The sequence below is a fragment of the Drosophila melanogaster genome, chromosome 2R (genome assembly GCF_000001215.4).
Source record: "Drosophila melanogaster chromosome 2R".
Classification (NCBI taxonomy): Eukaryota; Metazoa; Arthropoda; class Insecta; order Diptera; family Drosophilidae; genus Drosophila; species Drosophila melanogaster.
In genome coordinates, this window is record NT_033778.4 from 25,097,186 (window position 1) to 25,120,325 (window position 23,140).

Here is a 23,140-nt window from a genome sequence, read left to right on the forward strand (position 1 = left end):
TTAGACAAAATTAAAAAACTTTGGTAGGAGCGCAAGCAAAATAAACATTTTTATTTGCCGTAGTTGCTGCATCCTTTGCTCATCCGTCTACCTTTTGGGAGTGGCTGTTGAGTTGAAGAGGTGGGTGGACGGAGCTTGAAACCGCATATTAACACATGCTTCTCCACGCCAGATCTTTCTGCTGGGAGCGAGCCAGAGCCAAAGGATAACCACGCTCGACTGCAACAATGTGCAATTAGCAGCGAGCTGCTAGGCGTTTACATCGGTTCATGCTCGGTTTTGGTTTGCTCCTTTTTTCAGCTCGTAACTCATTTGCGGTTTGTGGCAGCTGAGACAACATTTTTATTTATTTATTTTGCTTTAGAGTGGCGACAGGTAAAAGCAAGTTAGTGGAACGCAGAGAAGAGAAATCAACTTTTAAATTAATGGCAAAGTAAGTCAGTTAAAAGAGACTAAGGATCCCCCAACACTCATTTGAAAATCTTAATTTTTTATTTTTTGTCTTTTCCTATCATTTTCTTTCGTATACCAGATTATCGCTGTCACATTTTTGAAAAATTTCAACTTTTTTTCAATTTACTATTTTTGTTGAAATTTCTTGTTTGCTGACTCGCTGAGTAATGGGGTATTTGATAAGCGGGTTACTCGACTACAGTGTCATCTCTTGTTTGATTTGTCTTCTATTTTTAATTTCGATTCATTTATTATCTTCCATTAAAAAAATTGCACATCTCACTATTATTAAATACGATTTGTGGTAAGAAAAAAGTTTTTCTTATAACCTAGTGCGTTAAATATAATTGTCAAAAATGAATTGACATTAAAATGTAGAATGCCTTAAAAAACAACCTTCACATGGCTTTAGAAACCGTATCTTTACAATATTAAATTTTTAAACCCAACCATTACCATTTTAACTGACTCTTGCGATACTTCTGATTGATTTGTACTTTCACTTTTTAATAAAATCCACTAAAATTATATACTTTGCACAATATAGTTCTGTTCAAGACATGTGTTGTCACTCCTTATTAATTATAACAAGATCGGACGCTCGCGACTTTAGAGTTACACGTTCTGGTCGAGGGTTTGTAACAAACTGAGCTATATCTATGCAAATAAATGCACAGCAAGTTGGTAACGGTGTTCACCTATGAGCGAACCTCAACACACACCCCGCACACATGCAACCCTCAGTCAACGAACACCACACACAATACAAAAACTATGCGTGCATGTGTGAGTCGTGGTGGGCAGGATCGGCTACAATTCGCTCTCACTTTGCTCTTACTCTGCGGTACAAAGGATTTCCCTTTGGTCAACAGAGCAGGTGATAATCAGGTGCGTGATCGTGTATGTTGACACACACACAAAGCAAATAAATAAAGTGCAGACCAGCCGAACAGGTAGATCACAAATGGGTGGGTACTCAAATTTGCTTCTCAAATGGCTGCTGACAGGTCAATTTGTGGCCTATTACTAAGTTTATATTGTCATACCCGTCCTTTTAATTTTAGGGCAATTTTCAAAGAACTGATTTTGGGTTTCATTTGAAATGTTTAAAACACAATGATTTTTTTGAAGGACACATGAAACGTACTTTTTACAATACCTATAAATTGTAACTTTTTATGTCTAAAGGAAATACAAGACTTCAAATCAAGAAAACCTATGTATTTACAACCATTTGATAGGTTTTTGAATTGCCGTTTGATTGCTTCTTTGGAAACAAGTTGGAGAGATTTTAAAATATATAATAAATATTATGCAATATACTTTAAAAGTCTTTTTTAAGCACGCGATACCCGCCGATATATTTAATTTCACGTAAGAGTATGTAATTTTTTAACATACTTATCAATCGAACTAATACGGTAAATTATTGGCGGCGGCGTTGTAAAAGGCCGCTGACCATCGTATCGGTTAACGGGTAGCGGGTAACGAATGAGCGTATGTGGGGGTTGCGTGTATGTTTTGAACCGTTCAAACGTCACGAAGCGACTAATTCAAATGATGTCGGCCGGGCCTGAAAAAACACAGCAACCACGTCGCAGCTAACAGAGCGCCAGCAGAGGCGGCGGCAGCGACGGCACACACGCGCTGCCCACCACAGCCACCCACTTGCCACGCCCCCTGCTAGCGTGGCCACGGCCGCCCACGTACACGCACACGTATGAGCAGTGGGCCACAAACGGTCGGACTCTGCCAAACAGGAATCACATGAGGATGCGGCGCTCCGTTTGGCAGGACGAAGCTCGGTCGGCTGAGGCAGCAGCGCCGGCAGCGAAGCGACTTACTTACTCCTTCATCACATAAAATATATAGTTTCCCTTATCACAACAGAAGCTAAGCGGAGTGATGGGGGAGTTTGAGAATGTCCTCGCACGTCACGTACACCGAAAAAAATGTATTATGTATATGTGTACACGAAATAAATTTGCATACTCATGCGTAGCCGAAGCCGAACATGAGCCGAATCAGACGATACGAGCCATGAGGACACGAAGGGAGCAAAAAGAGCACACGCACGCCGAGTTCCCTTCGTGTACATACATATACACATAAAGGCACTCGTGTTAATGTGGAGGCTCCGAATACCCGTAAAGAGTAAGAGCTACCACCAGACAACACGGGTATCGCAACAAGAAGAGCTGGAAGGACACCCACCCCACAAGGATTTCACTCATTCACGGCCCACAGTTGTCACACATTGGAGCCACCGACTGCGCGGGAGTGTAACATTTTTTAATATAACCCCCACCAAAAAAAGGCCGACGCCGCAGCTGGCGTTGGCGTCGGCGTCGGCGTCGGCGGCAACATATCCCTTTTTTTGCCAGCTTATGGAAATTTGAAAAGCTGCGAGTTGAGTTTTCCCGCCGCTGCCGTCGGAATCGAACAAATGGAGGAGAGTGGCTCAGTGAGTAAGAGTGAGAAAGCTTCGAGCGAGACGGACGACAGTTCTGGCAGAGAGCGCAGGAGACAACAACCGAGACTAGGACTAGCGTGGGGGTGTGTTTGTGTGTGCACACCACACATGTACAACTCTTCTGCTCATCTGCCCCGGGAAAGCTTTTCCAGCGGCGACGTTGCGTCGCTGCCCTGCTACTCCGAGGCAGCGCAGCCAGGACTGCTGGTGCTGTCCTTGTCGCATGTGCTCAGCTTTTAATATGTTATCTATTCCATGCCATGCCATGCGTGCAGGCTGCCTTTACATAGGAGCTTGGGGGTGGAGCGCAGGAGCTCGGCGTTGGCGCAGAGGCACAACAAAAAAATCATATAAACAACACATTGCACACATAGCATACGCAGTGTGTGCTTGTGTGCACATGTCTCTCGCTCTTGGGCATGTGTGCGAAAGAGAAAAAAAAAAACAAAAAAATGTTTGTATGTACATCGCGAAGTTCGGAAAAACCAACCCTTAGCTGAGCGCGGTTTTGGTGGAAGTCGGAAAAGCGGTTGCGGAAAATTCCGAACGGAAGGATGAGGGTGGATGTGTATGTCAGCATGTGTGCCTCTGCTATTGTGTGTTGGCCATATGAGCACGTTTTTGCAACATTTCGATTTGTTGGCGCAAATCTTTCGCTCACCAATGCAGAAGTACATGGGCCAGGCAACTGCACACAGTAGACGCCTATGTACACACGCCCACATATGTGCTTAAATGGATTAGAAGAGGTCAGCCGTGTGTTCGCAGTGGAAGTCAGGCATTGGCTGGGAACCTAAGAGCGGGTCTGACGTATGAGAACATTAAGGTGCAACTGTGTTAGGCGACTCCAGGGGCATTCATGAAAGCTCCCTCAACAATTTATTCGATACCAATAATAATAAAGCCTATCTAGTATATAAATTAATAAATGGATTGTCGCGGGTAGCCTCATAGATTCCTTTTTCCCAGCATATTCTCACCGCTTTGTTTGCTTGAATTTTTGTTTCCTTTTGGTAGCTTATTTCAATTTTATGAATTATTTGCCGGCGCTTTGTTGTCAGATCTTTGTTTTCGTCATAAATTCTAATTGTCTTTCTTCGATTTTTACTTTTTCTCGTTTTCAGGGAACAGGGAGTTCCTTTGCCCACCTTTAGTCTAGGCACCTCAGTATGTTCTACTTTTCTCCTACTATTCTATTCTTCATAATTACGCTGCTATATTTTGTTTTTATATATTTTTTTGGGGAAGCTTATTTCAATTTCTATACGCTGTTGGCATAGATCAACGCAAACACATCAAGCACATATAGAGTAGACCGACAATATGTCGTTGGCCTACCTAGATGATCGCATGTCACCCCGAGGGGCAGAAAATCATATCGAATAGCTAACCTAAATCCAAAACTGCACGCATGCGCGCATCGATTATGCAAATGCAAGGAATTCAGTGCACAAAAGTTTCCCGATTCATATGCAAATTTCAAATCAGACAAAGGGCAAATAAAGGATACGTTTTCACATTTTTTACACCTTACAACAAAAAGAGAAAAAAGGACCGATCAAGGGTGGGAATCGTTATAGTTTCAGTCCCCGCCCGGCTGCACCTCTCGGATGCGAATTGAAGGGATTTATTTGAAAATTATGCAAATCATGTACAGTTTCTCGAATCGACATATGGAGCGCGTGTCTGTCGCGGTCTGCTCGCGGCAGAGGCTGCTGCCGCTCTGCCTGTGTGGGGCTGCTGCAGGAACCGAGTGGAAGTGTACATTTTCATTGCCCTATCTGGTTTTCTTTTCTCCCACCCCTTCCGCGCGGTTTCCACGGCACACGTGCGCATGTCTTCGACCCAGGACGCAGCTATATATTTTTGCTTTTTTCCGTATTTTCCTTCGTTGCTCAATTTTTCACGCTCGCGAAAATGAGAGCGCTTTGGTGGACCCAGCGGAGCAAGCGGCGTAGAAGTCCGCTTTCTCACTCTTGTTTTCCTCTCCTTCGTTATCCTTTGGCTTCCAAAGCACATAGAGGGGTTGTCAAGGGTATTGTGGGTGGAAGAGCGCTTGTAGGTGCGCTTCGTTGTGATAAAGGGGTTCTTGACTCGCCTGATAATTATGAAATGTATGGAATTCTCTTTGTATGGGTTATATACGAGAAGGGACGGGGCAGGAGCTTTCTGGTCTGTTTGCTACTCGATATGTTCTGTAGTGGCTAGAGGGTAGGAGGGCCAGGATCCGCCATAATGGCCACCATTTACTAATTAAGAGCTCACAAGTTGGCCGACGTCCACTGTCTGTTGGCAGTGACTCGGTGACGCGTATTTTTAAAACAGTTATCTACAAGTTAGTTCTCTTACGAAAACGGGAAGAAGGGATGCTCTTGGGATTGGATCATTATGCATGCTAACGAGATATCAGGTGGCCACGGACCGTTTTAATATTTCAGTTGATTTCTTTCTATTAAAATAATATTCTAAGACCAGTTTAAGGATGATCCCTTTCCCATGGTTGGGCAGATTAATGGATTCATTACCTTGTATTATTTTTGAATTCAATAAGATATTTGTACGTTTTTCTACGCTCTGGAATACAACTGCAACCTGTTCAAAAATGTCGGCTGGAAAAATCGCACAAAAGGAGCTTTAAAGACTGCTTTATCTCAGCGGACAGTAGTAGAGAAATCGTGAGAAAAAAACAAGAAATCAATGCAAGTGAAAATACGTCTTGACCATTACATGAGGCGCCATAACGCGGTCAAGAACAGAGTCAAAAGACAGGCATCTGGTTGGCCGTCCATGTCCAGTGGTGGAACAGGCGCCCAGAAATCAGCAGAAGTTTGCTCTGCAGCAGCGAGCAAAGTCGCCAGAAACAGCAGGCAGAAAGCAAACTTTAGGAAAAAACTCGAGCACGGGAATGAAAAAGCTAAAAAAATTAAATATGATTAAAGGAAAAAAGAACACGGCGAAGGAGAGCTTACGAGCAACGGCCACAGACACGTTTTGCAAAGGAAAAGGATGGTGAATGCTAGAGAAATTTTTTCAAGAAATACGCCGAGGAGTCGAGAGCAACAAGCGACCGTTTTGCCGGGGAAGTGAGGTGGTCGCCTGGTGGGGCGAAGAGGCATTGACTGCACCGCGACTGCTGCACATACATATAGCTGGACCCACAGGAGGAAGCTGCTGTCGTCCAGCTCAACAAGAATAGAAAAATCATCGACTCATTGCCGGCGCTAGCCAAGTGGACGCACCACTACAAAAAAATCAGGCAATAAGAAAATGCATAACCAACATCAACAACATAAGGGCGAGAGGACGAAACAAAAAAAAAAAATCAAATTAAAAAGGCGCTTACTCCGCCAGCCGTCAACGCCATTTTCATTTTGCAACTGTTGACAATTTCAGCCTCTTCGAAAGGCTGTCTAGGATACGTTGAACGCGACCAAAACAGTTAAAAGGATCAAATTTAAAGCGGACAAAACAGAGAAAATGTACGTCCAACAAAAAAAATTTTTTTTTAGTACAATTTGGTTGACCATGCATCTACGATTCTTTTTCTTTTACACTTTATGAAGTTCATAATTTCGGTCATTACTTTAACATATCTACAATACATTGCCTTTCTTATCGTGTACCCTGAGAAATGTTTTCTAGAAAGTTGGCATATCTGGCATATCTGCTGCTTTACGTGTATTCATTAATATTGTTTACCAAAGCATTTTTCGTCCCCGCAGCTGTCTTACTCCTAGCTTTATCCCTCGACAGAGTGTACTTGAGAAACGAAAACCGTTGCCATGACCATGCCCATCGGGCTGCCCATTTGCATCGCTGGGCACTTCTCCAATCCCCCCACACCGAACTGTCATGACCGTCTTCCTTGTTTGTAAGTTGAAATTTGAGCTCAAAGACAATAGCCGAGTTTTTTAAATAACTTTCTGGGCATAGGAACAAAAAACGGTTTTTATGGGGTGGGCCAATGGATATGTGGACTTTCTGGGCTTGGTGGTGACTTTCCAGCTCCAGTCTGATATTTTCATTAATTTCTTCAACTGAGAATATTCTAAATTCTGCTACATCTTATAAGTTAAATCAAGGGGCTCCGTCTTTATGCTTTGTCCTGACAGTTATAAAAATTCAAGAGACAAGCATTTGGTTGCATTTTTTATCTTTTGCGGTGCTTGATTTCACTCAACTTTAACCATTTACAGTATTGAGTTTGTCATCTTTCCCCTAATTCGGGGAAATATAATATTTTATACAAGTTTAGTTGTCTTGTTGAATTATCATAAAGTTAAATTTTTATATTATTTTTTAACTTTTTTGCCCAAAATTATCGGACTAATAAACTACCTCGTGCAGTTTCTTATCCCATCAAGTCCGTCAAGGAACTCTCTGAATATTTTCCGCCGAAATACGCCTTAAAGAGTTCATTATGAGCCGACAAAGAACTGAAAAGTGAAAGTCGGTTCCCAAGGAAAAAAAGAAATTAACCTCTCGGCTTGGAAGAAAAACTAAGGATACTTAACTAAGCCATACGTATATCAGTTTTTAGAGGGAACCGCAAAGAGTTTCGAACTTAATAGTGAGCTAGGGTAGGCCATCTTCTCTCCATTATTGCATTTATTCGGCGACTGGCGCTACTCACATACACTTTCTCGTAGCTTTTTGTGCTTACCTCCTCTGCGAATTTTTTCACTGTCCTTAACGTTATTTATCTCTTACCCGCGTATGTGCCAAAACTTTTTCCCGCCCCCGCGAAAACCCTTGTTGTTGTCGCTGGCAATTCTCCGCAATCTATACATGGAGATACGACGTATAAATGTTTGTGTATATATGTGCATCTTATTATGACCTGCTCCTCCAATCGGGCGTAAGTCCGGGCTACTTGGCTCGAGGGCTTTGTTCATCGTATTGGAGTATTGATATTAAATTTTATAGTTGCGAGTGTTTTTATATGAAAAATGTCGTCTGACCAAATACTCTAAAGCACAAGAGGCGTAAAAGTCATACAATTAGAAGTACACCAAATTTAAAGCGGATATTTTAAATGTTTCTATTGTGTTACCCGCGTTTGAACGCTTGGCTTCGGAAAATGTATGCTTAGAATACTCATATGAAATATACAATACTATATGAAATAAAATGCTTGCTTGCATCCATTTCATAGTTTAGTTTTAAATAGTTTTAAATATTTAAAATAAAAAACAGTTAAATAGACCAAATGCCTTCACGCTTTTTAACTCGTTCATTACTCATACACTAACTACTCATTCCCATCGTCCCACATTATTCACCGATTACTAGTCCAGTTGAGTGTGCAACTCAATGCGAACTCTAATGTGAACACATTTAGGAATTACAAAAGGAAATTTTTAGGTTTTTTCACACAATTCACAGTGAGTTTTTCTCACGCTTAAATTATAATTCCAGTTAGTTTCTTATTTCGGCCAGCTCGCCGAATTCAACCCTACTATATGCTTACACATGAGCATATATTTCGTGGTGGATGTGGGCTGAAGTCAACAAAACTGCTGCCTGGGCTAATTTAAATTTTCTTCTTTTCTTTAAGAAAGTTGACCAGGCCGTGACTTGAGCACTGCCTCATTAAGTTGGCCACATAGTTTCGTGTTCCGGGCCTTCCCTTGGCGCCCCAATTGCTCTCTTATCGCAAAGATAAAAATCGATTCACGCGGTCGTCGGCACCACCTTCAACTGCTCAGCAAGGCGTCGGACAACTTTCCTAAGGTAACCTTTATTGTCCGAAAGTTGTTCTTCTTAGTACTCTGGTATTTTTTTTTCATTTCCACCATTTTCTTGCACTTTTTTTGACTTTCTTTTGGTGGACGAAAATTGTTCCAGGGTAAATTTACATTCTGCGAGTACTGAGAGTGGCCTTTAAAGATGGTCATTCGTCGACGGTGTCGCCGTCTCTCGCTTTAAGCGATGTTTATCTCCGTCATAATATGCGCTGGGAATCACCTTAAAGTGATATTATCAGTGCCCAGTTTCCCGGGAGAGCCCCTGCCCGCTCGAATTTCGCTTAACATTATTTAAAGGTGAAGTTCTTGGGCCTCATATTTCGAAAATTTTTCCTCCTTATGTGCGTTATCGTAGCTGCTTGTAGTTTGGTGCTCCAATGTTGTTTCTTTTCTTTTGAACAATGGTCACTCATTGTCTTTAATTGCAACTCAAGTTACGCCTTCCGAAGTCGCCTTTTGTGTACATTATCGCACTTGCACTAAAGATTTCACAGTTTAGAATTTAGAAGAGAATAGAAAACAACATTGATCGCTACCTAATATTGAATTTTCATATTTGTATTTAGAAGTTAGTCGTACAGTTTTGGAGAGTTTCAAAGCGATTTTGAAAATCAAAGTATCGCAAACGGATAAATAAATAATTCAACTTTAAGATTTAAAGGAAATCTCTACAAGGTAATTACTGTATTTTGGTTCACATTTCGATTGTCGAGATCTGCTCAATAGCAGTTATTTTGGCGTTTTCCTCACAACCTTCAAGCCGTGGCGCCGCCTTACTTTTTTATTTTTTGTGCCAAGGCTGTTGGGGTTTCACTATTAGTATCAGAAGTTGCCACACCCGAGAACATATGAGACGGAGCTTGTATTTTTTGCAACACGCGCGGCTAGCCTCGAACAATGGGTTGAGCTCAAGCAGATCCTTGCTTACCAGAGTTGGACAATTGATGGCTCTCTTAGCAAACAAAGACGACCTATGTAAATGCCAAGCGCGGGTTAGTCGTACGAGTACAATTGATAAATTGAAAAAAATTTTCATTTATAGCCCATAAAAAGGTTTTATTGTTTGAATTGTGTCTGAAATCGCAGTGTGCTGCATGCCATCAATACAAACGAAAAACAAGAGAAAATGATATAGTCGAGTTCCTTATTTTGAAGGCGTATTGAAAGAAATTTGGAAATAATATGAAAACAGCTTTTGGCAGCATTGGTCAACAAAGTTGCATCTATGTATGTCTCTAGAATCATAAAGCTTAATCTCAACCTTCTTGCCTCTATAGTTCCTGAGATATCGACGTTCATACGGACGGACCGACAAACGGACAGGGTCAGATCGGTTTGGCTATTGATCCTGATCAAGAATATATATACTTTATATGGTCGGAAACGCTTCCTTGTACCTGTTACATATTTTCAATTAACCTAGTATACCCTCTTCCTCTAGGAGTAACGGGAATAATCAACTGCAATCTTTAAAGATGCCCATGTCGTCGAATTCTATGTGGGGCTCGCTAGGTCCTTTCGCCGAAACGTTCGATACATTTAGTATTTGAAAGTGCTAAAATCTGGCGAATAGCATTACGATCAAATCACGAGTTCATCTCTAGCCGCACTAAGAGTGGGGCTGACTACGTCGGCAACACGGTGATCAAGTGATGCGAATCTTTCGTTGCCGTGGTGTGGTCCATTGTTCGTATCCTGCGCCTTTGGCGGGGAAGGCTTTTGTTGACTTAGATTGTGGCGGGCACATGGCTTCTATATTAAGCACATGTGGCATGAGCTTTCTGACAAATATCTCACAGCGTCATCCTGCTAATCGTTAATTTCGATTGGAAAAGAATTACGCTTATCGAGATGCCTGGCGCTGACCATTGTCTAGACCTGTGACTGAGCCACGTCTAAATAGAGGATTATCCTAGCGCCAGGATTAGCCGGCCCGCGTCGCTACCTGGGCGTTCGTTGTCCCAGTTCCTAATACAGGCCAGACAATGGTAAAATCAAATAAACATTAGCAGCATAAGAGTATGCAAAAGTTAAGATAACCATCGTCTAGCCAAGGCAGGCAAATTCGCTTTTGCAGAATTTGTTTCCCAGTTTTCTTTTGAGGAGCAACAGAACACTATTAGTGACCACAAGACAGTCGCGACTAATCCCCACACTCATCAAAAATTAGGTCAGTCGAAGCCGCAGCAGAAGTCCGTGCTGAATTGAAGAAAGTGCTTCTGTTCTAAAAACGCTGGATAATCATCGAAATTAGGCGCCCATTGGGATCGACCACCAATATTTAATGACAGCCCAAACATAACTACTTTTTTCAAAAAAATTTAAGTATAGCAACGAAAGCGAATCCTTCCATTATTTTAAACACAGCCAACACAGTGGACAGAGCACGACCATTCCGATATTGTAGCACTTTCACTGGAATAAATTTATGCACGCCCCTTCGGATGGTCCCATCAACACGTATCTGGAATAAATCTGCCACTCACATCAGAGGATGGCTACTGTTTTTGCCGACTCCCAACTCGGCTGGCGTCTGGCCGACTACGAGGAGCTCTCAAGTGGACAAGCAGATGGGAGCCCGAACCAAAACCACTATCAACATGTCGTATCCTTGGCATATCCCTGGGCTACAAAAGCGGCGACTAAAGCAGAAACCGAACCGAATGCCTGCGCTTTGGCTTTTATTGCTTCATTTTGGTTTGCGATTTGTTTTGATTTCAGCAGTTTGATAACCTTTCTGTATTTTGTTGTTGGTTTATATTGTTTTGTTATTAGTAATTGTTGCCAATTCCCTGCGGATATGACGTTTCATGCTATCCATTTCTGTCTCACTCATTTCGCATTGTTCAGCTTGGATATCTTGCCACCACCTGCCCTTTATCTGTTCTCTTCTAGGCTTACGTTATTTCTGGACTTCGACATTTGCTGTCATGGCAGCCAAAAATGTATTTTTGGTCGCACCTGGTGTGCCTGTATCAGTTTTCGCCAAATATTCGGGACCTCTTTTTTATCACATACTGGTTGAATCGGAAGGGAATTCAATATTTATCAGTTCTTTGGCCCGAAAATATTAATATGTACTGATTTTAACTATAAATTAAAAATCCAAGAATGGTGTAATCACTGAAAACCTACAATTGCCAACTATACCAAAATCTTATAGTCTGCCTTGCGTGTTATGCATATTTAACGGCAAAAGTTTACTGGCAGAGGCAAAGCCAAGAGAAGCCTGAACTCTTAACCTCTTGGATAAAACTAATTGAACTTACCTTCAAGTTAAAGCCGCATAGAATATTCAAGAATTGGCCAAGTTGAAGGTTGTCATTGAAACATCGACACGGGAGTTTGCCAGTGCCCATTTAAATTCAATTAAGAAATATTTAAAAATATGCTTTGGGTATGAAAAATTACTCGCGATTTATTGTTATTTATTTGCGATGTGAACCTAGGCAAATTGCCCTCACAAAGACATGTTGAATTTCCAAGATTTTTTTCTTAAATACTTGTTGCTCACTTTTAATCAAATTGCAACTTATAAAATGAGAAATGCTAATTCAATGATAGATATTAGCATTTCATGTATGCAAATGCATTTCCATTCAAATTACCTTTGCTAAAAATTTTACATTTGCATTCGCGTGAGATTGGAGGTAATTAAACTTGGGACTTCGTCTTTTTGCCTAAATTAGCCCCTTTAACGTTCAATTTTTTCAATTTATTTAAACTGTTTTCCGATCAATTAATAGATTTTCCGACGGCGCGAACACCGTTGATGCTCTTACGGTATTTGCTCGTTTTACGGTATAGTCTTGCAAGTTCAATTGCACAGTGCTGTGCGCTTGCGCGTCAGGTTCACTTCGCGTTTGGCCCGCAACTGGCATAGCTTGAATGGACCAAGATCGGGGAGAGCCACTCGATAGATTCAGCTTAAGCTGGAACCGAGGCTTTTCGTGCGGCTTGTAATGTTGAGCGCTTTTCGAGTTCCCTGGTTGGTTGACCAACTTCCAGAGGGTTTCGGAACTGGTTTCGGCCACAAAGGTGCTCATTCTTTTGTGCTGCCTCGATTAAAGTTGTGGATTATGTTTTGTTGGTCTGACTAATTGGTCTACAGTCTTCCCCGTCGGCTCTTGAGCAATTAGTTTTTATTCTAATTGGTCAGAAATATATTATGACCGACATTTGCACAAACGGATCGCGTGGCGTAGCATCCAGTTCGGCGCAACATTGGGCTAGTTTTTTTTGTCGCAGTTAATGGGCAGCTTAAAGCTTTTTTTGTTTTTGTCTTTTTATTGAGGGATATAGTATATGGATGCTGAGCGCTAATTGAGTTTGGGTTTGGATGAGCAATGATGCGAAAAGGTTGCTCAGTATGGGATTTTTATTGAGAAGGTTGAAATTGAGCAGGCAAAGTTTTATTTAATTTTGAATTAAAGTAACTGCAATGAGATAATATATTGTTTTTTTGTGTGTTCGCAATTTATGCCTCAACATTATAAGAGCTTGCTAATAGAAGTGCGTACTGTGAAGTCCTATAAAATACAATACTCGATTCAGTGGGCTTAATTAAAATGAAGTTAGGGGCTTATAATTCGTTCAGGCAAATGCACAAAGCTATTCGGCAGCGACGGGGAACAGTTCCAGACAACGAAGCTCCAGCAGCAACGGGAGCGGTAATGGCAACGGGAATAGTTGCAGTGGCTGCTTCCACAGCAGCAGCAACACGCGGGGTATTTAGGCCCAAGTAAACAGCAACACAATCCCGCAACAATGCAAGGCGAGCAAATAAATCGTGATCACGTGGTCAAGAGGGCCAGCCCAGAGCGACGGTTCTCTGGTGTAGGTGGAGTTGCCAGCAGAGTCCGCGAGAACCTGGAACTGCATTTAGCTGAACTCCTTCGTAACTCTTGCAGCAATAAACGTAGCGCTTGTGTCGACTGATAAAGCCACACAAAGAGCGAAGTGATCTACTAACAGGAACAGCCACCACAACAACAACTGCCGCAACAAGATCATGTTGGTCGTGTCATACGAAAAGAAAAATAGCACAGTGAAGGAAGGGAGCCAGACCAAGTCTTTCTCTGAGGGTAGATCGCGGATCCAACTGATCGCATACACAACACGTTCCTGCCGCAGATCCCTTCGCCCGCACCCAATCACCCCCATCATCTTCATCGTCGTGGTGGGGCATTCAAATTTGGCGCTTGAATTTGTTGCAAGTTCAGAGTTGAAACTGCAGCTGCCGCACCGGGGAGTCGTCGCCGGCGCGCTACAGCAACATAAACAGAACCCACCAACAATGCATGTCGTTGAAATCGAAATCAAGATCAGAACATAGAAACTAGAAGATCCAAATCAGCAGCATCATCGGCCACGCCGTACGGATCAAAACGAAAGGCAGGATAGGATAGCCCACGTGTGTGAGTAAGCCGACTCGGCCGTGGAGTCCAAGATCTCGATTGTTGGGCCGCATCGTGACGCACAATGTGGTCACGGGCATTTGAATTTTTATCCAGGCGAATAAGAGCGCAGAACAAAATTTGATTCTAATTGTCGGCGGAGGAATTTACTAGCCGCGAGAACGTCTACTGTATTTAGTAAGCCTTCTAAGTCCCAGCAAGAGACATATGTTTTGCTTAACTTCAAACCCTGTCAAAAATGGCGCTTTACTCGCGTATTTGATTCGTTTTATCAGCGCATCAACATCAAATGCATTCAACGCGAGATCTTTAACGCATAACTTTAAATGACTTGATTTCAGATCAGCTCAGCTGTAGCTCCACTGTCTCAGGAGCTCTGTTCGCTACTCAACAGCTTTTTCGTAGGCGCATTGCTGACACACATTCCTCGCCATTCAAAACTCCAGCGAACAAAGGTCCAAACCATCGGGCAACAGGCCAACGCTGATCCCTTGTGCACGCGTGATTAGCAGCTCAAGACCGCAACCACTCAAGTAAAGACAAAGGCCAGACGTCTCTCGTCAGACATATGCGCTGATCAAAGCTCAGTAGAGACTAATCGAGATTAACAGAACATCAGTGGATCAAGCACCAGGCACCAGTGCAAACTGAATAACCACTGAAAACGATCCCAGTCCCCCGAAACGGTTATTTTAAACGCCTGGGCTGAGAATACAACGGCCGAGCTGCTAAGGGCACAGCATGTGAGCGCTTTCAAATTGTTTCAAGTGTGAAGATCAATTTCATGGCACGTTATTGGGTACTGGTGGTCAGATAAAATAAGGACGGGGGAATAACTTCTTCCAGATCTTCACTTCAAGCGCTGCCCATTTGCATGAATTTGAATACAATTGACGAATTGTAGTTTCGGTATTTGTCTGAGGCTATAATGTCTATATTATATTTTCCCCATTGTAGTTACTGGGGTTGGAGTGTGAGAAAGTTTTTAGAACTTTGTGTGAATGAATTTGAAAGCGAACTGGTATCAACAAAATCTGTGGCGTGCATACTATTGATCTGTCACTGGACTTGGCTTAACCTTTAGTCGATAATTAGACAATTCAAATGCCAACAGATATTTCAGCAAAACAGAGAGAAAAGGGACTCTCATAACCGACAACGATAATTTATTGTAGGGCGAATAAATTTCGACACTGGCTGGTTGCAGACAAGCTGCACTCTTGAAACTAATCAAATGACCCAGTAAGCCAGTTCACTGAGCCGACTTGGATTTCGGTTATTGGAATTGCGACCATGCAACCCGTCAACATTATTATTTGCCTTGTTAACTTGTCTGCACGAAATGACATTTTACAGCTAAATTTGCCGTCTGGACAAGATTTCCCAAGACAACAGCTATTTAACTCGGTTAACGAAGCGATGCTGGAGCGTCGAAGATGCCTTACCACTCTCTGGTGCCAAATTTGATTTTGCAAGCTCTGATCTCCAGGCACGCGGATCTATGGTCTCTACCCATATCCCTACTTCATTCGCATCTTGCTATTCTTCTGCTGCTTTCGACTGGCGGTTTTAGAGGCGCTAGAAATTCTACTCCGTCTACTGTAAATATATCGCAATACATATGAGATGTCTTTTTCTCTTTATTGGCGTATGCAGGCTTGGTAACGTTATAAGGCAACATTATCAAATGAGTACCGGCTACATAGTAACTAGCTGTGACTTCAATATCAAAGAGGGCTGCACTTTTTTCTGTCCAATGGAAAGGAATTGTCCCAAACCTACAGCGAAACAGTTTCTTTTGCTTATGAATAATTTGATCAATCTAAAAAATGCCTATTATCACTCAAGTCATAAATAAAGCATTTGACGTGAACATTGGATAAACCCATACAACGCAATACTCCAAAGCAAAAAATTGGTTTTGGTGTTTGTGCACGACGAAAGCAAATATACTCTGACATGCTTGTTAACCAATGGTTCTGGTGGTTCTGATAACGGCTCGTTGTAGGACAATGTAATTAATCAGAACGAATTGTTTCTTGTGAACCATTTAGCTAAGCTGTGTGCATGTGTAGCAGGTTAAATAGTATTTTCCAATTTGTAAGAGTATAGAAAGGATGATGCTCGTTGGTGTATAAGAAAACTCCTCGATATGCCTGGAAGCACAAAAGGTGAAAAATGCAGTACCAGCCAAAGTAGGTGTTACCCCTTGCTAAATGATCAATCGTAGCGATCAGAGGCACGTTTAAGGCTCCTATTGGTCTGGACGGTCAGTATTACTTACTGTTGGAGCGATATGGTTCATTACGTATAGGCGCTCATTATTGAAACCTGTCTAAAATAATTTAATTGGTTGAAAATAAGTTTTTGTATGCTTAATAATTACTCATTTATAATGTCTACCTGAATACCAAAGATCGAAAAGGATCGTTAACCAAAGCATCAGCGAATACTTTAAGTACAGATTAACTGTCGCCCTTTTCCAAATAATGACCAAAAGTTTTTGGACGAGAGAAAATGAAAGGAAATTAATTTTCCCAAATGCCACTCTGTCTGATTTGCACAACACAGGAGCTGTCCTCCAACGTGAAAGAGCATGACGATGGTTTTAGTAAAGTAAAAATATTAATTAGGTTTTAAAGGTTGGAGCAATTGAAAAATAGCATAGAATCATTCAAAGTCCCAAGTGGGAAACAAAGATAAATATTTTATACGGAGGACTGAAATGACTCCACGTCCCAGATGTAATTATCAGAAATTAGGAGTGAATGCAGTTGGGATTGTTTAAATTCTTAACTGAAGTAATTGTTAAGGGCGAATATGGTATTTTAAAGGTACCATAACGGTTACAACGGGACAGAATGCCATCTACAATTTTCAGAATAGTTCTTACCAAAGCATTTAATTAAGTGGACGCAAATAAAAATCAATAATTCAGACAAGAAAAGTTCCACACTTAACTGCGTCATAAGAAAGGGGGACATTCAGTGGTGCTGTACGGGTACGGAATGATCACAGGTTTTTAACCCTTTCACTATATGTCTCGGTATATAAGGAGTCAGCAGATAAATAATATAAGCTGAGTTTCACCGGGAAAATTTTAGAGGCAGCCGAAAATGCGCTCAAAAAAGAACTCATGCCTACTTGCGCTCTCCCTCTCTCTCTCTCTCTCTCTTGCTGGTCTCAGACAGCTTGAGCACTTTTCTTAACAGACAAAGCGACGACAGTGGCTTCCATTCCAAAACTACTGGAATGTGTTTTGAGTGCTTTCCCGTTCCGTTGGCAAATTTTGTTTGGGAATATTTTTTTTTCTTCTTACAAATGCACAGATTTCCGACATTCTTTTTTTGCGTATAAAGTCAGATTTTGAATTTATTTTCTCTCCGGCTTTTCTTGCCTGGGTAAAACGGACTCTTTTCGGCTTGGCCACCCCGTCTCGTTTCTTGATGGAAACATTTCCGTTTTGTATTTGGGCAATTTGTTTCAAGCCGCGTTAGTCGCCCAAATCTGCAAAGGAAAACCCTAGAACACGACAAGTTTTTGAGTTTGTGCTTTAGTTCTGCATATGATTTTTTTATTTTGAAAATATGGGGACGCAGATCATGACATTGTATCTAAAGCTAGGTCCTGTGAAGGCCATTAACTAACTTTTGAGCTTTTAATATACTTCACATTTAAATTCTCTGCCTTTTTGGTCCTCAAAAAATCATTTGTTGTTGCAAATTGATTACATATGTATTTACATGCTTGCATCAACTGGTCTTTAACCTAAGAAAAACCATCTTCCCATAAGAGTAACCTAAATCATTTCATTTAAAATTATCCTTCAAGTCACTTCGTATTAGTTGCTGGCCGTTTCTGTGTGCTTTCTTTTCCGTCATTTATCGGCCCACCCGCGCTCCCCAATGTCTTCTAGAAGAAATAAATTGAAAAACTCATGGTCCCGCCTAAGATATATGAGCGTATACATGCTCACACACACACGCTCGCAAAGGTACATTCGTATGTAAGCATATTTACCCATGTACGAATCAGGCATCGCCATCATCTCCGTCCCCTCACCGGATCCGAGCTCCCCTTCCGGGTCCTTCCCGTTTCCACTCCTTTCCAGCTTTCACGTATGAGAGTGTGCAATGCGAGTTGTATTCGTCATACACGCTGCGTTGACGTTGACTGCAACTGAGGCGCCAGCAGCGGGGCCGGCTGCGCAGCTCGGCGTCTACTCGGTATTCGCCTAATATTTTTTTTTTGCTCCACGCTTTTTTCGTTCCAAGCTCCAACCGAAAGAAAGAGCGAACGCTAGGGCAGAAAGAGAGAACAGTTCACATATATACACACACATACAAAGCACACAGTTGTTGTTATTTGCTGCACACGAGTTGGCGCTTTAATACATATAGCGGTATATGAGTGTGTATGTGTGGGTGTGTGTCTTCTGACTCTTACATGATTTTTATTTCCTTTTTCAGTTGACGCTGCTGCTGTTTTTGTTGTTGCTGTTGTTTTGCTCCCCAGTTTTTAGACTCCGCCTTTTTTGTCGTCTGCATGTCTCTGGTTGTGTGTCTCTGCCACCGTCCCGCACCATTTTCAGCGGCAGAACCTCCTCGGCCCCGTACTTTCTAGTGTTGTGGGATTTTTAAGCGGCGTCTGCTTGTACTAGAAGGCTAAAATGGGTGGCAGGAGTGTTGGGCGGTGAGCCAGAGGCTGACTGGTGAAAGAGTGAATGTTTGTAGCAGTGTGCTTCGGTTTCGTTTCGTTCCATTCGCATCGTGTGATTTATTTTCTGTACTCGTTGCGTACTTATGCTCACTTGCTTTGTGTGTGTGTGTGGCTCATTTTAACTCTCATCCATTCGTCTTTAACTTGATGTGCAGTTGGGTCTCCCAGCAAAACGACGAATGGGAAACGAATGAATTCAGCTTGGAAACATGTTTAGGTTTATTTAGAACACTAAATCATACATACGAGTCAAAATTTATGTACATAAATATGTACTTGCACTTTAACCTCCCACTTTCCCTATATACTACCCTATACCCTATATTGTAGTGCACTGCTTTCGAATTCTTGCATGCCATTGACTCAAATGGCTTATATGTTTCTAGGACGGAGAGAGTAAACGGAAGTATGACAATTTACGTATTCGACAAGATGGTTCAAGTCAATGTAAACATATTTATGTTGGGCACAGTCAACGACTGAGTTATGTGTTGGTCAGAAGCTGGTCAGAACTCTACTTTGGAGATCTACTCTTGCATCAGCTTTCAAGCACCAGGTCTACCAACGGGTTAATTTAAAAGCACTTGCAAAATGAGTAGAGTACCCCACTTTCAAGATTGACAGTCAAAAGCAAAAAGCTTGACAAAGGCAGTGCAACCCAACGAAAAAAGCAACAGTTGAAAAATCAAGTAATAGCAAGTAAAGATTTTTAAAATAGACCAAAAGAAAGTTTAATTTCATTCAAGTCAAGGCCAAGTCCAAAACGGCAGAGGGTGGACTACATCGCGGAAGTTGAATCGCAGAAGGGCAGCAAGAGACGGAAAGCGGGTCATTTTAAGGTCATTCACACTTCGGACCAGGTCCGGCCCGGCGCTGACCTCGCGATGGCGGCTACTTTATTACTTTAAGGTTTTGCCTTGACTTTGAACAACAGTTCGCCTGGATGTTTTTTTTTTCTTCGTTTCGCTTTCTACCTCGCAGTCTTGACCAAGCACAATGGAGTCCTGGAAAAAAACCGCAGTTTTCTCAAGTTTTTTTACATTTTTATTTTTATTCTTTACTCTGTGCTGAGCTATAATGACCAAAAGCCATGTAAAATTTACTGGAGACGTCGCACATAACGAACAATTTCCGGACAAGTGTTGACAATTAGAGGTTTGCAAAAGGAAATCAGTAAATAAAAGTTTTAGATTTTATTGATTTTCAAACTTTTATTCGCTGTATCACTTGCTTATAGGGTTAAACAGCGTACTAGATTCGGTAAAAAGTATGTACAGTTAGACGAACGCATTTTCAGCCTTAATAAGTATTATTCGACAATATTTATCTTTTGGCCTGCTTTTTCCTGTTACATGGCCAAAATTGCCCGAACAACTTAATAACAAACTGTGCAGCTGACCAACGCAACCAATGATCCCTATCACTTTTAGAACGATTTTGAAACTTAAGCTTTGGTAAAATATATCAGATATTTACTATAAAACTATATATCTGATATACTAAACTAAACTATACTATAAAAAAAAATTGGGGAATGTGTAAATATTTAATATTCGGATTTTGAATGGAAAATTTTTTGTTGTGAGTTTGATTTTTTGATTTTTGTTTGGATAAAGTGTGCGAAATCTGCGTAAAACGTAAATGTTCCACTTTTGAATGCCACTCGATTGAGAATATTGGTTTTTGATATTAGTAAAAATCTTGACTAATTATTGAAATGATCCTGTATTCATGATTATTAATAAAGGTCGCGTTATAAAAGTATATGATTTCACAACCCCTCAAAATCAAGTTTTCAGTGTAACTAAATATGTCAGTAGAGGTGGAAATATATTTTTCTATTACCAAAGAATGTTCTTACCGGTAAGGCCAGCTGAGCAGCAGTTGACTGCCATTCAATTGAAGTTTTCTTTGTACTTCCTTTTTCCGCCCACTCCGATTTCGATTTGTATCTAAATGTCATTTTTTATTTGGCATCTTTTGCATTTTATTTGCTACAATTGCGAGCAGCCTCAACTGCGATATATTCCTTCCAGGATAAACAGCAATATATATATTTATTTCTCTTGTATATATGTACGCTGCCCATTTGGATACGCAATTCCGTTGACAATGTGTTGCACAGCGGCCAATGGGAATCCGCGGTGCTGTCGAAGGACTCGTCGCACGGCCGGATTTAGTTCTCAATTTTTCCCATTTCTTTGTCACTCATGCGACGCCCAAGTATGGACCCAGTGGAGTCAGAACTGCTTGGACTTGTGCTGCTTGGGGGCATATTGCTTCGAGGGATGGTGGGTCGTGGGCGTGAGAGTTTTTTCCGCTGGGACTAGGAAATATAAAAAGTTTTTTCAATTGATTTTTTGCTACTTTTTTTTCTCTTTTCCGATAGCACGTATTCCTTTTATTTGCCGTTTCTTTCTTACTTCGGCTAGGGGAATGAGAAATTGGTTGAAATCAATTGGATTTGGTGGCATAAAGTATTTGAGCGACAGCCGGCTGATTCAGACTGCTTGGTGGCATTAGCATTTTCAATCGTCTGTGTAACGATGGTTGAGGATGGATGCTACATATGGGTTTTGATTTGCCTGGCATAGCCAAAGTAAAGCAAAATACTGAAGGGAACAGAATTACTTCAACCTATTGGTAGTTGACGTAGTAGTCATTGACACGTTGGAAGACCCCTATATAGATCTATTGTAGATACTAATGACTACCAATCGTTTTTTTTTTAAAGAAGGTCAAGCCATTTGTAAATTTTTTTAATTAAATTAGATGCACCAGCTTTTACCTTAGGTAATTTCGTTTCCATGACAGTAAATCAGCCTTTGCCGCTAATTTGACCAGAATTTGCACAAAGTGAACATCCCTTTTTAGAATTCTTTTATTGCTTTCGGCGAAGGTAGGCATTTTCGTTACTTATTCTAATGCAAATGCGATTGAACCGTTTATCAAATATTTCCTGGTTACATTGAACGCCAAGAACGACAATAACAACAAAAGGCCCGAATACAACAAAGGCAGACCCACGAAATCACAACACCACTAAATCAACAACCACAACAAGACACCCTCACCCTTACAAGGAAGAAGATAGGAAATTGGCAAGCTCAGGAAAATGCGTGACGCAGAAGGAAAAATTTGCAAGCCGAAAATCAGATTGTGTAAAGTCGAGTTAAGTATCCTTTATGGGGTTCGCTGAGCAGGGCACAGGATTAGGATATGGGTAACATGTTTGCCAATACTTGTTGGGACACACCCCTCTTCATCGTTCTGTGATCCCCGCCTCCACCCCGCCATTGTTGCTGCTGATTACGTAATGGTTTGGCACTTGATGATTGTTCTGCGGCGGCATGAAATTGATGTTTTTGCCAATTTTGCAATTGAATTGCAATCAAAGCGATGACGTGAAATAGAAAACCCATAGTCGCAGGGGTAGATGCTCACTTTGTCAGTGAAGGGATGTAAGAGAAAGTCCTACTCTTCAGTCGTTCGGCATGTGCCAAAGCCGAGAATATGAAAGTGAAAGCCAAACTAAATTAGGGTAAGCCCGATTCTTTCCTTCCCTGCTTTTTGCAAACGTTAAAAGGCCACTGAGAGGGGAAATTCAAGAGGAGGATGGGCCGTCGTTTAGTTTATTGGCTGCCTTTTAAGAGGGTGAGGGTGTATGTTTGTTTACGTGCAGCGGGTGTGCGAAGTTGCGTGTCATAAATTTTGGTTCCCAGAATAAATTTGCACACCGACAAAGTTGAGAGCTCTCTTCCTTAACTCCGCCCACTCCGCCCCTTGGGGGCAGCATGCGGCGCCTGTCAACGGCTCATGGTTATAAAGGGAATTGCCTTACATCTCAGAGGTATTATTATCTGATTGTCATACAATCCGTATCTGCTAAAAGCCTTTGGTTGGGTCTTAATTCATCTGGAGGAAAATTGGACAAGAATTAAAATGTATTAGATAAATATACCTCCTTAATAATTTGTCCTCTTATTTTATTTTCGTAAAGAACGCGATCATGCAAGAACTACGGACAAGTGGCGCTTCACTGGCATTGTCCAAATGCTCAGACCGAGGTCGCTGGTTTCCCCGCTTTACATAAACGATTATCATCCATTATGAGTAGTTTCCATGGAGAGGCCTCGCCCCTCTATGAAAATGTTTGTTTTACGACGTGACCGATAATTCCATACTTCGCCTCCTGCCACTTCTGATCCTCCAGCGGTGATGCACACGCGAGCGCGCCACAATATAGGTCCAGTTTATTTCGCTGCACAGATAATCTACATGAAGGCAAAGGCCTTGCGCAGTCCTCGTCTGCAGAAGCAACACGTTGAACT

At 41.6% G+C, this 23,140-nt stretch overlaps 1 protein-coding gene across 5 annotated transcripts in view, besides 2 other annotated features; it reads right to left on the bottom strand.

Moving 5' to 3' along the window:
• The window catches only part of lov (jim lovell), a 53,848-nt gene that overhangs the window by 11,406 nt on the left and 19,302 nt on the right, over positions 1–23,140 (bottom strand). For 2 of the 5 annotated variants that reach the window (NM_079141.4, NM_138150.4), the window contains exon 1: positions 1,855–2,007. The exons of 1 other annotated variant lie outside the window; for it this stretch is intronic. The gene's annotated coding sequence lies outside the window, so the exon portion shown is untranslated. Of the gene's footprint in view, positions 1–909; positions 1,102–1,600; positions 2,008–23,140 lie in introns of those variants that run through there. 2 more of the 5 variants (NM_001014554.3, NM_145761.2) reach the window with 2 other exon arrangements.
• Positions 609–672: a mobile genetic element.
• Positions 9,922–10,098: a mobile genetic element.